Raw genomic sequence first — 16,917 nt, 5'->3', positions numbered from 1 at the left:
TATACTGTACTTTGACTTTCAGAAAGCCTTTGACAAGGTCCCTCACCAAAGGCTCATAAGAAAACTAAGCAGTCATGGGATAAGAGGGAAGGTCCTCTCATGGATCAGTGACTGGTTGAAAGATGGGAAACAAAGGGTAAGAATAAATGGTCAGTTTTCACAATGGAGAGAGGTAAACAACAGGATCCTCCCAAGGGTTATAATGGGACCAGTGCTGTTCCATATATTCTTAAATGATCTGGAAAAGGGAGTGGAAATGAAGGGGCAAAGTTTGCAGGTGATACAAAATTATTCAAGATAGTTTAAGGCCAAAGCTTCTGCACCCCAAACACCCTCGAAAGGCTGGGGTGGTCAAAGTCCAGAACCAGTTTTGCCGCCTGGATCCCTCTCAGATCCACTGCAGGGAGGGAACCTGTGGCAGTGACAGAAAACTGTCGCAGAGAGGCAGAAAGGGTTAATGCCCCCCCCCCATTCTAGGGGCCCTTTTATACTGGCATTACATGATGTAGCGCTACCCGTCAGATGCGCGCTGCCTTGGGGTTAAGAGGGACCAGCACAAAATGAATGCACACACTTCAGTCACCGAGGGACTGGGGTTCTGGGTTCTCTGCACAGGAAGAAATCTCAGCCCCCTAGAGACAGATTCCTCCCCTTCCCCCCTCCTCCCTGGCTGCCCTTCCCCCCAGATCAGTGGATCTGCTGCAGCCTGCAGGTCTGCAGCTGATCAGCATGGCTTTTCTCTGCCTCCCCCCTATCCCTGGCTTTATCTTTCCAAGGGGTGGGAAACAGCAGCTTCTTTCCAGGTCTCTAGGCTGGGAATAAAAGCACCTGGTGCTTTCTCACTGCCTGCCCAGCCTCCCATGGAGAATGACAGCAGGGGGTTCTTCTCCTGGTTCTCCCCACCTTCCCCACCAGTGCCAGAGAGAGATGATCTGTCCGGCCCTCTTTATCACAGAGCTAGCAGCCCAGCTGTGCGCACCCCAAACCCTGGTGGAGCCAGCCACGCCGGGGAATTACAGACACTCTCATCTGGAGGAGATGGAGAGGAGAGACCCCGCCCTGTCTGAGCATTGCAGGTAATTCCCAGCTGCTGACCTGTGATTCCCAGCGAAGGCAGCAGCCCCCTGGGTTCCTAGCTACCTGATCAATCTATCATCAAACAAGCTCCTCCATTCCTCCATCTATCCATCCATCTGTATCCCTCCATACCCCTCTATCCATCCATCTGTGTCCCTTCATATCCCTCTATCCATCCATCCCCATCAATCCATGCCCCTCTATCCATTCATCCATCTGTATCCATCCATCCGTATCTATCCATCCATATCCCTCCATCCATGCCCCTCTATCCATCCATCCAACTGTATGCATCCATATCCCTCTATCTATCCATATCCCTCTATCTGTGGTCTCCTCCATCCTATCCAATGAAGATTACATTGTCTATCTAATAAATATTAGGCCACCGACTCCAATGCAGCGCTGCTTGTTTACACCCGCTAGGGATCTGGCCCCGGTGTCTCCAATGGACACCAGGTGGGGTTCTGGCCCTACGTTCCCAGCCTAGTAGGTTTTTTCCAGACTAGAGATTGACAGGCGAGAAGGCAAAGCTTCTTGGGAGAGGGAGAGGGCGAAAGACAGGAGCGTGGTGTAGTGGTCTGAGCTCAGGAGAGGGACCCAGGATCCTCTGAGTTCTGCTCTTACTTCAACTCCCTGTCTGTGGTCTTGGGGCAAATCACGTCCCCTAGCCGTGCTTCAGTTTCCTCACTGACCAGCCTCCCAGCAGGGGATGCACTGGAGGGATCAGCTCAGGTATGTAAAGCACTGAGGATTGTGTAGACAGCGCTTTAAGAGCTACTGACACCTGCAGCCCCGGAACCAAGTGCCTGGGCAGCGAAGACCTCCGTGAAAAATGGAGAAGGAAGAGAAGGAAGATCCGCGAAGGGCTCTGGGTCGTCACTCTGTTAGTCCCGCTAACCGACTGTCCCTCCTTAACCCTCACCCTGCACCGGGCCGAGCACAGCTCCCAGCCCAGCGTTCCCACACAGCCGTTCACCTAGCGCCAGATCCCCAGCTGCTGCCAATCGCCGTCGCTCCATTGAACTGAATGCAGCAACCCTGATTTACACCAGCTGAGGATCTGGCTCGCAGTGCTGAGACTCTTTCGGGGTAGTTTGCATTTGTATCATTCTCTCAGTCCTGGCGAGCCCTGGCACTGCCCTCCCTCCATTCCCAGAGGCTCCAATGCGCCACTTGACACCTCTCACTAAACCCTGCGGGACAGGAACCGTGGGAAGAGATCCCCAGCCAGCGTCAATCGGTGTCGCCCCATTGGAGTCAGCGGCCCAGCTCGAGTGACTTCAATGGAGTTGGCAGCTTTACGCCAGCTGTTTTCCTCTGCATCTAGCGCATTACCGAGCACAGCGTCGGGCTCCAGAAGAAAACCCTCAGCGCTGGCTGCTTTCTCTCTCTTGAGAACAGCCCTGTGGGCAGGCGTTATTTCATGCCTTTGCAGTGCATTTACAACCCACGGACCGCGTTGCCAGCTGGCGTTCACCGAGGTGGCTCCACCAAAGCCAACGGAGCCGCAGCGATTTGCACCAGCTGTGGATCGGGCCCGGCGGCCGATCGGGGAACGGCGCGAGCGTGGCGTGTAAAACACATCGGCGGGTCTGGCTCTGGATTTCCCACCCTGGCGCTGCCGGTGAACTCCCTGGAGAGGCGCGGCCAGAATGCACAATGGAGCCCGGCTTAGCAAAAGGTCCCCGGTGCCTCGTTTCACTCCCTGATTAACAGCTACCGCGAGCCGTGCTCCTGTTGGGGACGTGCGTGTTTGACCGCCCGGCTCCTCATTGTTTCAGCAGCTGGGATTTTCCTGGAGGAAACCGGGCGCCGACGCTCTTCGCGGCATGAATTCCCCAGTTGGGAAACCCTTTGGAAAAAGCCAGCTGTGGGTTCCCCCCTCTGCCTGCTGTCTTCAGAAGCTCCGATCCACACAGCCCCCCTTCCCCCGATCGTCATCCCCCAATGCAGAACATCACCGTCTTACCTGCTCCTGATTGGCACCGGGGTACTAACAGCTTGCCCCCCATCCTCACCCTAGAGGAGCCCAGATCTCTCCCTCCAACCCCCGCCCAGTCCCCTCCTAGCTCTGATTCCCTGACCTAACTCTGCTGCAGCTCCCGGCGCGAGGAAACCAACCTGCTCGGAACGGGCTGCTCCCTGCGATCTAGAGGAGGAAAATCCCTTCCCAGACGCGCATCCCTCCTCGGCCTGCTGGGGACCCTCCTCACGTTGCCATAGTTACCGCTTACCTCCCAGCGAGCCCGCTACAGCTGGTGTACGCCTGACACGCACACCCCAACCCAGGCAGCAGCCGAGCAGGAAGAAGCTGCGTGCGGCTCCGATTGGGATCCAGTTGAGCTGCTGGGGTCGGTGGAAAGGCTCAGTTCCTCTCCCGCGGGCGGCATGGCCTGGCTGGAGAGAAAGACACGCATCACGAGTCAGTCCTTCCCCGTTCCACCCTCTTGTCTAGAAACCCAGCCGCCCCTCACCCAGTGGCACCCCGGCGCTTGTGGGTTTCCCCAGCTTTCACGTGCAGGCCGCAGTCCTAAGGCTTAGCGCCCGCCTGGCTTGTTTGTGACCAGGCGTCATGGCATCGCGTGTTGGGACGGATCCCCCAGGCCACGGGTGATGGGAGGCCGCCCTGCCTGCCGCCTCATGGGCCTGATCCTGGCGTTGCATCGACATCAGTGGGGTTACTCCTGATCGACACCAGGACCAGCGCAGGGCCACCCCCACCCCGAGCCTGTCACTGACGCCCAGGCTAAGCAGGTGCCAACCGCTCAGCGCGGTGGGGCCCTGTTTGCCCTGCTCACCACGCAGTCACCGATCCCCGTGCACATCGCAACCGCGCTGACCCGATAGCGCTCGGCACTGGCACCCCCGTAGCGTTTTGTGCGAGCCGCGAGGCCCTGTGCTGCTTTCATTTGCCCCGGTGTAAATCAGGAAAAGCAAAGCCAGGGGAGCGAGCGAGCACAGGATCGGGCCCTTTACGTGTTTGTTGGTTTAGTTATTTTCTCCCTCCCCACCCCCTCCGTCTTCTGCAATCGGGGCCCCGATCCTGTCCCTGCTGACCTCAAACAGGTTGGCCTTTGGTTGCAATAGGTGCTGAGAAGGTGAAGTGCCGCGCGGAAGGTTCCCAACATACATTTTGCAGGATCAGGCTGCAGAGGGCAGGGAGTGTGATTTGATTGGGGAAAGGAGCTGAGATGGGGCCTCTGGACTGTTGGTTCAAATAAAGTCCAGCATGGCAGCGACCAGCCAGCGCGGTTATTATCTGTATTGCCGTGCCAGGCGCTGTACAAACACAAACCAAAGAGACAGCCCCTGACGCAAGGAGCTTGCAATCCAAGCCAGGCTATCTCTTATCCGTATTGCCAGGGTCCCACGGTGCTGCAGGCTCTACAAACACCGCCCAAAACAGCTGTCCTCGCCCCAAACACCTTGCACCGTAAGGAAGAGAGCTGAGGGGCCTCGTGTGCCAGCTGGGGGAAGTTCGCACTGCCCCTGTCCGGACTCTGCCTGCTTTGGCTAGAGAAAACTTCAGCTTTCACTCAGTTAAGGCCAGTAATGTATTCCTCTGTCCATGCAGTTAAAGGTCGTAACTCTGGCCCCCCGGATGAGTCCTGCTAACTCCACTTCCGCTTGGGCAAAAGTCCCCCCCAAAAGCCTCCGTGGAGGAAGTTATTTTTCGCTTCCCCTCCTTTAGAACACAAAAGAACACCGCAAAGCTCGTGCATCGTTGCGGGCACAGACCCGCTGCCGCGCTCTGCCCCAGAGGTGGCTGCATGTCAGTGGCAGGAGGAGCAAAACCTGCACCTGCTTCGGGCCACGGAGAGCAACGACAGGTGACAAGAAGGAAAGGCGCGCAACCGGGAGGGCGAACCACAGCAGAAGGGCATTTAGACAGGCAACCTCGCTTCCTGTCTAGAGCGGTTGTAGTGCCTTGCCGGGCACGAGGCTGGGTTAGACACATCCGGCCTGAGTCATTGCTGTTCTTCTTCTCAGAACAAAAGGAGAAGCTGGCAGCAGCGTTTCCCCCTCTGCCATCTACCTTTTAACTCAGCCACCGGCGGCCGTACAAGCACACATCCCTATTTCAGTAGCACCAATGCTGCTTTAACACGCAGGCTTCCAAGACTGCTGTAACCACTTCTTGGCCTCAGCTAGCCACGGTTCTAAGCCATCAGTGCACAAGGACGGTCCAGTGGAAGCCCTTGGTTCAATTCCCTGGCTGCCACAGACTCGCTGGGCAAGTCACTTACACCCTGATCCTCAAAGGTATGTAGGTGCCTTAATACCTTAGGGGCATTCAGCCTCTCTGTGCCTCAGTTCCCCATCTGCAAAATGGAGCTAACAGCACCTCACAATAAAAGACGGTGAGCTGCTCAGATTAGATCCAGCAATAATAGGGGCCGTAAAAATACCATGGATGGACAGATAATAGCTTAGGAACCCAGTGGGTAAGGAAGTATATGGCTTGGTCTTCAGTGTCCGGGCCCTTGGTCTTCAGTGTCAGAGAGGCAGCCACCACGGGTTCCATTTGGAGCAGACCCTCCTGGAGCAGCCCACGCGCACCGTGCTCTTCCTCCCATGGGGACTGTGGTTTTTTGTCCTTTCTCCGTTTCATCCAAAATAAAAAGCAGACTGAACGTACCTGTCTGCCCATACGGCGTGTGTGGAAATGCACAACGGTCTAGATAGCGCCCTTCAGCCTGAGGGATCCCATAGCACTCTGTGGTCCGTATAGCATCGTATCTTGTGGATCAGGATAACCAATTTAGGATCAGATGACCCTAACGTGATGGGTCTTTGGATCCAGGGTATTGGGGGGCGCAGCTCTGCTAAACAGAGGATAAATACACTGTGCAGTTGCATGTGTCTCACAGACTAAGATTGCGAGGGCAGAGCAGGGACCATCTTTTTGTTCGGTGTTTGTACAGCGCCTGGCACAGTGGGGTCCTGCTCCATGACTGGGGCTCCTAGGTGCTACCGCAATACAAGTAATCAATGATGATAATAATAACAACAGTCTCCGTCATTGAAATGCAGCCACCTCTGGGTTGGAACGTGGCAGCTGTCTGAACAGCGCACAGTAACACCGCCCAAAATTTTTTTAGAAAGTGTCGGAGAATAACAGAGTTCTCACTTTTTGATTGGGTACAGCAAGTCAGATACTTTATTTTCTCTAACAATTGCGTAGAGGGAGAGAGCTAAACAGGTCTCTCTACAGGTAAACAATTACAGCAAACCTTTATACCTTTCATTACAGACAATAATAAGCAACAGCTGCATTTTGTTTATACATAGGCCATCTTGATATCTTATTTTTCTCACTTGTTTTGACTCTAGTCTACATACAATATTTTCTACACATTATCTACACAAGGTCGCAACAACTTCTCACACAGTTCTTTCCCACTCGCCTCACACAATCCTCGCTTCTACAAATCTCGCGTTATTAGGGTTACCGTTAGCCTGACTCTTGCTAACGAACTGTCATGCATTGCATCCCCTTCCTGTCAGTTCTTTCTCTGCTTCCACAAAAGGAAATGAAAAACAATCTAGGAATTTAGGAGTGTGGCAAGGATTTCACAAGCTGGTCAGGCGGCCCCGGGGAATCTTTTATAACCACAAATGGTCTGGACTTTTGCTCTTCATCACTGAAAACAGTGCCTGGAAGCTGGGGGTATGATTCACCACTGACTCAGAGAGAAGCATGTGCCACCTACTCAGTCACCCTCCAGCACCGACCTGCTTCTGAGAGATCCTCCATGAAAAGTGAACCAGCCTAGTTCTTGTGGCTTGACCCGAGGGCCGTCAAAACACTTTTTAACAGAGAGAGACTCTTTTCTACTCCAAAACTTGCATAGTCTGCAGTTATTTGCACTCACACTCAGAACCTCAGGCCTGCTGCTTATTCATACGAAGGCCCATCCTGCCAAGCCCAAGCGTTAAAAAAAAATCATAAGCCAGGCCTCCAAAAACCCATGGGATTGGCTTTAAAAATACCCATGAGATTTTATACCTCTGGAGTTCTTTTTATTTGTCGTCTGGCTTTTGCACGGGTCACGTTTTCAAGCTTTCCTCTGCAACCACGAGAGCTAGGAACTTACTTTTCCGACTAAATGCATACCTGGAGTCTGCTGGATTCACGCAACTCCAGGAACTGGGGTCTGCAGCAAGACACCAAATATCGCGAGAGTCGCGGTGAAATCCTGGGAGCTGGCAATGCCGGCGGTGGGGGGGCGAGGGAGGGGTGTCCCTTCACACCACTCCAGCAGTGCAAAGGAGCTGTGGTGTGAACCAGAACTGGGCCCAAGGTGCTTCCAGGAGAATATTCCCAAGAGCCATGCAGCCCCGTTCCCCTCTCCCTCCCATCAGAGCCAGCCTGGCTCTCCACTGCCCGGCACCTTGTGCTTTTGTTCACACCAGTGCAACGCGAGCGAAACACGCCAGCCCTCTGATCCGGCAGCGTTTCACACTCGCTCCACATCCGTGCAAGCGGCAGCATCATGGAGAATCAGGCCATGCTGATTTATGCTGGCGCTAGTGACAGGCTCCCCCGCGGGAAACTTGGCCAACACGCCTGTGGCTTCCCCCTTCATTTAATGACAGCAAAGTGAGACAGAATGCAGCAGCCACCGGAAAGAGCCTTCTCCCACACAGCAGGTTAGCGGCGGGGAGATGCGATCCACCAGCCCGTCCGGGCCAGCCACGCACGCAGGATCACGGGGGCTGGCCACAGGCAGGAAACTGACGAAGCAGCGTGGAGATCAGAGCCGAGTGGAGTGGCCGGATGCAAACGCCCACTGCCTTCCCGTGGATTTCAGCGGGGCCCTTAGGGCTGACGTCCCAAAGGAACGGACCGTGGTGTCAAAGGGGTGATGGGACACAGAACCTCATCAGAACACAGACGCCACCAGAAAGGATCAGCCCCAAGCCCCACCTAGCCCGGGATCCTCCCTCTGACAGTGGCTAGCACCAGTTGTTACAGGGAAGGTGTAAAACTAAGGTTACCACCTAGCTGGTATTTGACCGGCCTGGCTGGGTTTTTGGGGTTTTTTTTTTACAGATTTGCCAGTTGCCAGAAAAATAATGTAATCTGGCTTTTTTTTTTTTTTTTTTTACGTGAGTCTAAAAGTTTGCATGATTATCACAACACACGGGGATAGCTAACATGTGTCCAGCTAAAGATGGGGCAGCGTTCCCACTTGCCCAGTTTAAGCGATAACAGATCAAAACTGGGGGAAATACAGCAGCTGTCTGCCCGCCACCATGCAAGAGCCCCACGCGTGTGAGACAGTCACGTGGGAGTGACAGGACAGCGATGTATTATCTGTATGGGTTCTCTCTCAAGCCACTGTAAGTGGCTGTTGAAGGGGAGGCTGTGGAGTTACTTGGGGGTTGGGTTGTGGAGGGCTAGCCTTGTGCAGGGGATGGGGGCTGGGTTTTTTTGCATTTCAAAAGTGGTAACTCTATGTAAAAGCCTGCAGTAGCAGATGCTGGATAATTCGCCCTCTCCCCCGCCACCCATAGCTCTCACCCTCATCTCTATCAGAGCTCAGCTCAAGGCCCAAAGCAGGAGGTTTAACATCCCTTCTAAATTCTTGTCATTCATTCTGACCATCTCCTTTAGGTGGCGAGTTCAATTCCAGCCCGGGGTGGGGGCGACAGCTTGTGCACAGTGAGTTTGCTTGTTCTCAGCCTTCGATGGAGGGTCCGTGTCATCACGACTGGCCCCTTGTTGGCAGACAGCAGAGAGGCCAGGGATGGCCTGGGCCATGGAGCCTGACCTCCCCCGCTTGCTCCTAGGAGGTAAGAAGGAGCGAAGCGCCCCAGGCCGCTAGCAAGCTGAGCCGGCCAGCAGTTCCCGACACGCTCCTGCTTTGTATCCTTCGTACCTTGGGTGCACACTCTGACTACAGCCCAGGGTGGGAAGTGACCCTGAAACCGGCCTTTGCACAGAGCTCATTTCGTCTTTCTAGTCAGCGTGTTGGAATTGCATCTACAGCACTGCTGGGGCCATGGCTGCTCAATGCACGGTGCACAAGTGGGCTTGCACAGCTGCTACTCAGCGCACAGCTGCTCTTTGCACGGTGCACGAGTGGGTTTGCACAGTTGCTACTCATTGCATGACTGCTTTATGCCCGCTGCGTGTTGTAAGGGGCACAGAGGCTCCTCCGTGCATCCGCACCTTGTGCATGGTTGCATGAGGCACAAGCGGCTACGACAAGCGTCACTGCTTTATGCACGCTGCACGTGGCAGCTTTTGCACAACAGCTACATGATGCACCAGTATTTGCACAGGGCTGCTTGCTGTATGGCTTGCTCCCTGCACAGCACAGCTGCCTCTACATTGTTGCGGCTTTTTCACTGTCCTTCCTCAAGGCCGGGGGCGCCTCATCAGACCTGACAAGCAGCAACATTCTCCGGCCACAGGGAGGTCCTTGTGCAAACGTCTCCTGTGACCGAGAAACCACACGCTGGGGCAGCATCTATGCAGATGGGGGCAGAACAGATTTGCATAGGGGGGGGCTCTAAAACTGGGACTGGGCATTGCAAGTGGCATCCGTTCCTACTCCACTCTTGGGTCCCTGATCTAGAAGGAGACGGGTGAAACCCCCCCTCCGGACCCTCCACAGCTGTGATCATTACCATAGTTGCATTTCTAGCTTAGCTCTTGTCAGCCCTGGCTCTCAGAGCACTTCATGAAGGTGAGTGACTATCGCTGTCCCCTCTTTTACGGATGGGAAACTGAGGCACAGCGAGGCGACGTGACGGCAGGTCAGTGGCAGAGCCGGGAACGGAACCCGGGTCTGCAGAGTGCCAGGTCCGCACCCTACCCTTTAGGCAACACTGCCCCCTGCGAGACTGCGGCTCCCAGGCTGCGTGGGATCGAGACCCGGCTGCTGAAGGGGCCTGAAAGTTCTTCCCTTCCTCAAGTTGCCTTCGCTGGCAGCTGTGGACGGGGGGAGGAAACCAAGGATACTTGGCTGCTGCCCAAGAACAGAGGCCGAGTACAAGGGGCCTCCTGCCAGAGCTTCAGAGAGGGGCGGGAGGCTGGAGAGGCCAGAGAACGTCCCAGCTGCCCGCAGAAAGAGCTCCAGCCGGAGCTGGATGGTCCCCAGGGGCTGCAGGTCCAACAGAGGCGGGGCTGGCACTGAAAGGCAATGCAACGCCTCCTGCACCGAGAGGCGGCACAGCGGCCGCGATTCCCCATCGGCCGGCGGCTCGCGCAGGCCCACCCGCCCGCGGGTGTCAAATTCCCACCTTGCGGCGTCGGTAGCGTTTCGCGTGCAAATGATCGTGCGAGGCTCCGGGCAGCAGAGAACTGGGCGGTTTTGCTCCAGGGCCACCCACAATGCGAAGCGCAAGCTCAGGGGGAAAGAGACCCACAGCATTTGAAAGAGGTGGGGCAGGCTGGATGTCCTGCCAGGGGGCTAGCCACCTTGCACGAACCCCCCTGAGCTCCAGCTGCTGCTGTCACGTGTCCTGCTCCCAGGGGAGCCCCGGCTGTGAAATGGGCCCTATTGAAAGCCCTTTATTCTGCATAGATTTGCCCGTCCCGAGCCTCCACTCACCATGGAGCCCACTGCACTTTACAAACCTTAACTGAGCCCTGTGGCACCCCTGTGACTTAGCCCCATTCCACAGATAGGGAAACTGAGGCACGGGGCGGGGAAGTTCCTTGCCAAGGTCACACAGAGCCAGAGCTAGCACGCATGAATCCAGCCTGATTGCCACTCTTCTGCTCCAACCCGCAGTTACAGAACTGGGGAGAGAACCCAGGAGTCCTGCCCCCCCAACACCAAATCCCTCACTCTAACTACTAGACCACACTGTCTCCTGAAGGCTTGAATTGAACCCAGGAGTCCTGGCTCCCACTTCCCGCTGCTCTAACCACAAGAAACCCCCTCCCATCCCATCCCAGAGCTCAGAATAGAACCCAGGAGTCCCGGCTCCCAGGCCCTGCTCTGTTCTGTGGGAATTAGAGGTTTGCTCCTCCTCCCGCCAGGGCTGATCTCACACAGTGAGGGTCATTTTAAAGGCTGGAGGAGTCAGAAAGGCTGGTTCCCACGGTGCTGTGGGGCTTAACCGACCTTGATCTCATGCCCTAAGGAGCTTGTGCCTCATGCCTGCCCGGTCCGTGATCGGCCTTGTTTGCAAAGCTTCTAAAGCCACCCGTGGCCACCAAACCGCAGGGAGAACTCATACCTGATCCGAAGCCCACTGAAGTGAAGGCACTGACTCCCCGTGCCCTGCCTCAACCACTGAACGCAGTCCCCGCCCAGGGCTGGGGATAGAACCCAGGAGTCCTGACTCCCAGGCCCCTGCTCCAGCCACTAGACCCCCACTCTGTCCTGTAGTCGTGAATGGAACCCGGTCCCTGGAGTCCTGACTCCCAGACCGACTCCCATGATCCGACCGCTACCAAACAAACCCTACACAGAGCAGGGACGAGACCCCAGGAATCCTGACTCCCAGTCCCCTGGTAGACCTCACCACTCAGCCTTTCTCCTGCAGCTTTTTCTCTGCCCGGAGGGAGCTCATTCCCACGCTGGGCAGTCAGCGAAAGGAACGACTGAACCGGCGGTGGAGAACAACCTCCTCTCTCAGCCCCTTACCCAGCCACGTCTTTCGGTGTCTGCACGGCTGCTGATCTGCTTAGAGAAGCTGAAACCCAATGCGCGTAAAACTCAGCAGCTGCAGCTCCCGTAGGAGTGGATTCACAGTGAATTCAAGTCAGAATGCTGGGCTCTGGGGCTGCATTTCACGCATTCCTGGGTTCAGAGCCAGGTTCATGACCGGCCCCATCGGTGGAGGGAGCAGCAGGCCTGCAAGTGCAGATCCAGCTCCGGATCCCAGCTCCAGGGTGGACTGGATCTGGAGTCAGGTCCCACTTGAAGGGGGCATGTGACCGCTGAGGAGTTGCCAGGCCAATTGATTAGCCAGTGGGCGTGGGAGCTTTCGTGCAGGGCAGGGAAATGTTAAGTGAGGCAGCTGCCCTGCAGTTAACTTGCCAAGCAATGGAGTGTGCTGCTGGAGTGACCCTAAGTCCTGACCCCTTTCGGAGCAATGCGAGGGCAACGCGAGCCTCAATGAGCAGCTTTGTAATGCTGCGGGGGTGAGGAAAGGGCTACTTGTGTAAGTTGCTTAAGGCGCAATCAGGAGTATTTGCAAAGTCCAATCAGCTGCAGGACTCCTGTAGACACCTCAGGCAAGTTGTAGAGGTTACCAGGCCAGTCACTGTGGCTTTTATAGCAGCAGCAGCTAATCTAAAACTCAAATCCTCCAGCTCCAAAACCCAGGCTTTTTGCACGTGAGCTAAAGGAGAATCCTCACTAGCTAGTAGCAGTATAAGGCTTATGACACACAGTCAAGCAGTTCTGATTCCACCCAGCAGAAGGCAGGCAGTGTCTCTCTCTCTTCCACACATAGCTGGCTCACTATACAACGTGTCAATTGAACGATTCTGGCAAACATGGGGCAGGGGAAAGAAATGGCTGTTTACCGGTTCTCCCCCAACTCAGATGCCTATAACTTAAAACTCACGGCAGCTTCAGACTCTGGCGCTGTTAGTTTGTGGTCAGGGGCCAGGGCTGAACAGTAAATACCCGGCGGGACAGAAGTCGGCTAATCTGCTTTATTTAGACCCACTTGTAATTTCCAAGCACCCCTGTCGCCCCGTACGCACTGGCATATTTGAGATAAAGCCCTGGTATCTTACCGCTGGCACTTGTCAGGGTGCTTGCACAAGAAGTAGCTTGGGCCAAGCCTTGCCCTGCTGAAGTTAACGGGGGGGGGGGGGGGGGAATCCCATTGACTTCAGCGGAAGCAGGCAAGCAGAGCTCAGCGTATCATATCTTATCAGCCCCTCTCAAAGGCGGCTGAAATTCCTGCTGCCCACGGCTCCCATGCACAACCCTCCTCCTAACTGTTCGGGGAAGATGTGATACAGTCAATCCAACGTTTCAGTCTTCTTTAATAAGCAAGCACAAGGGGGGAGGGGAACAGAGTCATAATCCCCTGGCCCCAAGTGGGGGGGAGGGGCTAAATGGACCTCCTGAGGTCCCTTCCAACCCTGATATTCTATGATTCTACGATCGGCAGTGGGGATCGAACCTGGGAGGAGCTGCTATTGTCTGCATGAAAAGACCCCCACCGTTAGCCACAGAGGCAGAAAACTCTCCAAGCCATATGGGAGGCTCTGCCCCTACCCTAAGGGGACAGAGCGCCAGCCTGGGTGGGTTACAATTGCAAAACACAGCGGCCAACGCGTGCCTGAAGCTAGGGCCCTCCATAAAGGGGTCTGCTCTGCGCTGACAGGGGAGAACAAGAGCCGTTCTCAGCAGACACTCTGAGCTTTGGCCAATCTGGCTCATTCCTTTAGTGCCTCAAGAGGGATTTAGATCTGTCTGAGGGAACCCAGACTCCAGGGTGACCAGACAGCAAGTGTGAAAAATCGGGACAGGGGGTGGGGGGGGGGGTAATAGGAGCCTATATACGAAAACGACCCCAAAATCGGGACTGTCCCTATAAAATCGGGACATCTGGTCACCCTAGCAGACTCTGGCCAGTAGGAATGGGAGCGTTTCAGAGGAAACACGCTTGGTTTGTTTGGTGAGTTTAAGTGCCCAGGAGATTAAGGGAATTAGTTACCCAGCTCCCAGAATTCAGCACTTCACTGCCATGGGCCTGCTCTCAACATAAACGTTTTGGCCGCTGTGCTCGTGTGACAAAAATCACTCCCCTGACGGACCCAGCCATGCCAGCAAAAGCCCTAGTGTAGGTGCAAAAATGTCCCTTTGCCGGGACAGCTTGTCCCATCTGGGGAACTGATAGACGCTCTCCCAGGAAAAGAACTCCTGTGCTGGCATAAGCTGCGTCTCCTCTAGGAGCTATACTTATAGTACAACTGCAAACACGACGCTGTAATGTCGGCAAGGTTTTAGACTCCCTTGAAAATCACAGCCCCCAACATTCACGTGGGGGGGCTGGAGTCCAGGGCCGGTGGAAGGAAGTTTTGCGCCCTAGGCGAAACTTCCACCTTGCGCCACCCCCACCCCCCCGGCAGCCCTGCGGCAGCTCCCCGCCCTGAGGCGCCCCGCCCCCACGGCAACTCCCCCCCCCAAGCACGCCGCCCCCGCTCTAATTCTCCTCCCCTCCCAGGCTTGCGGCGCCAAACAGCTGATTGGCGCCGCAAGCCTGGGAGGCGGGAGAAGTGGAGCAGCGACGGCGTGCTCGGGGAGGGGGCGTAGCAGAGGTGAGCTGGGGTGGGGAGCCCTGTGGCAGTTCCCCCCCCCCCGCCCTGAGGCACCCCGCGGCAGCTCCCCATCCCCCCGGCCCGGGGAGCCGTGCAGCAGCTCTCCACCCCAGCTCACCTCTGCTCCGCCCCCTCCCCGAGCACGCCGCCCCCGCTCTAATTCTCCTCCCCTCCCAGGCTTGCGGCGCCAAACAGCTGATTGGTGCCTCAAGCCTGGGAGGCGGGAGAAGTGGAGCGGCAACCGCGTGCTCGGGGAGGGGGCGTAGGAACGCTGTAAAAAAAAAAGGGGGGGCACCGCTTTTTGGTGCCCCCAAATCTTGGCGCCCTAGGCAACCGCCTAGTTTGCCTAAATGGTAGTACTGGCCCTGCTGGAGTCCCAAACTGCTACATGGATGTGTTAAGGAAGGAGAATCAGGAACCGATCAGCCTAGTGAAACTGACCGGACTAGATGGCTGGAGCGAAATTACTAAAAATACACCAACAGCCTTCAGTAGTGACGTCAATAAGGTTTAAACTCAGCTTTCGGGGTTAGTCGTCCCAGATGTTGTGAGTAATACAGGGTGAAGAATTCTTTTCAAATATACACGGGTATCCTCACCTGGCCCTCAACACCTCACAGCGGAAATAGAAACCCCAGTTGGGGAACTAAGGGACAAGCTAGATTCAGGCCCAGAGCCTCAAAAGGTGTTGTGGCACCTGACTCTCATTGAAATCAGGGTCACCCAGGGAATCTGTGGCAGAGCGAGGAATGGAACCCAGGTGTCCTAAGTCTCCGGGCAACACCGTAGCCACTAGACCAGCTTTTATTGTTATTTTAAAGTCCTGGGGGCAAATCCTGACCCCACTGAAGCCAAAACTCTCATTGATTTTAATGGAACCAGGATTTCTCCCCGGTTGGGTCCCCTTTTTTGACTGCCATTCTCATAGCCAGGGAGAGCTCCTGGGGCAACCCAATGTGCAGGCAGGTTTAACTGCTGTGAAGATCTTCCCTGGCTGCCATCGGAATTAAAGGACTCATTTTGGGGTTCCGGCAAGAGAAGCCAAAGCCTGAGCAGGGCTTTCTATCCTGCTGCTTGGATGATGATGATATCACGTCATCTCCGTACTTCCCGGGCCCCCATTCACTATATGTGTCAGCGCCCCTCAGGCATTGATGGATTTCTCCTCCCAGCACTCAGTATCGTCAGAATTGTCACCCCCATTACACGGAGAGGAAACAAGACCTGAAGCGGTGACTTGTCTAGGGACACACAAGGGGTCGGTAGCAGAGGTAGGGGCTCCTGGGTCACACTACGCTGCCTTAGCCCAAGCATCCTTCTTCCCTCTGGTGATCTCGCAGCCTTTTTACAAGGGAGGGTAAAGATTCCTATCGTCACTGGGTCACCTGGGTCACCTCGGGCACGTCGCCGCCTGGCTCTGTGCCTCAGTTTCCCCATCTGCCAAACAGGGAGAACGACACTGACCCCGCCCACATCAGGCGGTAGGGAGGATGAGCAGCTCCGTGAACGCCAAGTGCTATTTTTTTCAACTCCGGCACAGAGAACTGAAGATAACATGGCTGAGGCCACTGAGGAAATCAGTGGCAGGGTGTGTAACAAAATCCAAGCAGCCCGACATCTGATCTTCTCCTCTGTGCACTGGGACATCCACAGAGCTACCCATGAAACAGAAGTCCCTTTTCCCCACTCTCGCCTTAGTCATTCATGCAACATCTGTAAATCTGACCGCAAAAAGTCCTGGAGTGTGACCGCCAACGGCTCCCCCCGGCCTCATGCTTTGGAATGCTGCAGGGAATGTTGTTTGTAACTTACACTGCCGTGGTCGTGGTGCAGGCCCCGCTTTCCTCCGGCGCCCTCTCTGCATGACGGCTCCCGCAGCTCACTGGCCACAAGGGTAGCCCCAGTACCCGTTTGCACAGCAGCTCCCCAGCACGGTGCCCAGCCAAGCAGATTCCTAACGGGTTTTAAGGCTGCCTTTTGCCCGGCTCTCCCCCATTCCACCCCAGCCTCGTTCGCGCTGGAGCATTAGTGCCGCTGCATTAGCTGGCGAGCGGCTGCCAGCAGCGCACCGCCTGGTACTTCAAACCCGTGCTGCTAAAAGAACCAAACACTTGCGCAACTTCCCAGCGCAAGAAACACTCAAGGGCTTAGACTTTCTGTTGTGAGCCAGTCCAGCCTCAAGCGATCCGGCCCCCGACTTCAGAATCCTGGCCAGGATTGATGGAGCATCTGACGGGGGCCCCGGAGCGAGACCACTAGACATCTCTGGACTCAGCTCACCTCTTTGGACCTGCTGCATACAAACCCCCCCCCCCCCCCAACCAAGGATCTGTTGCTCTGTCGTCCAGCACCTTGCACCGTCCGGTGCACTGGTACAAAGTAGGTCTAACCTGCTACTTAATACATGTTCACCGCATACACACCCGGCGAATCCTCTTGCTGGAGGGCTGCAATGGGATGCTACTTTTATTCTTAGAATCCAGAACAATAACACACCGTAAACAAACGGAGAGAGAGAAACAAAGCCGGCTGCTCCCTGAGGTCGAGAGGCCCAACGCCCCCAGCTTGTGCTGCTAGATCCCACATGT

Source organism: Emys orbicularis, chromosome 20 (assembly GCF_028017835.1).
Source record: "Emys orbicularis isolate rEmyOrb1 chromosome 20, rEmyOrb1.hap1, whole genome shotgun sequence".
Lineage (NCBI taxonomy): Eukaryota > Metazoa > Chordata > Testudines > Emydidae > Emys > Emys orbicularis.
This window is presented reverse-complemented; position numbering follows the sequence as displayed.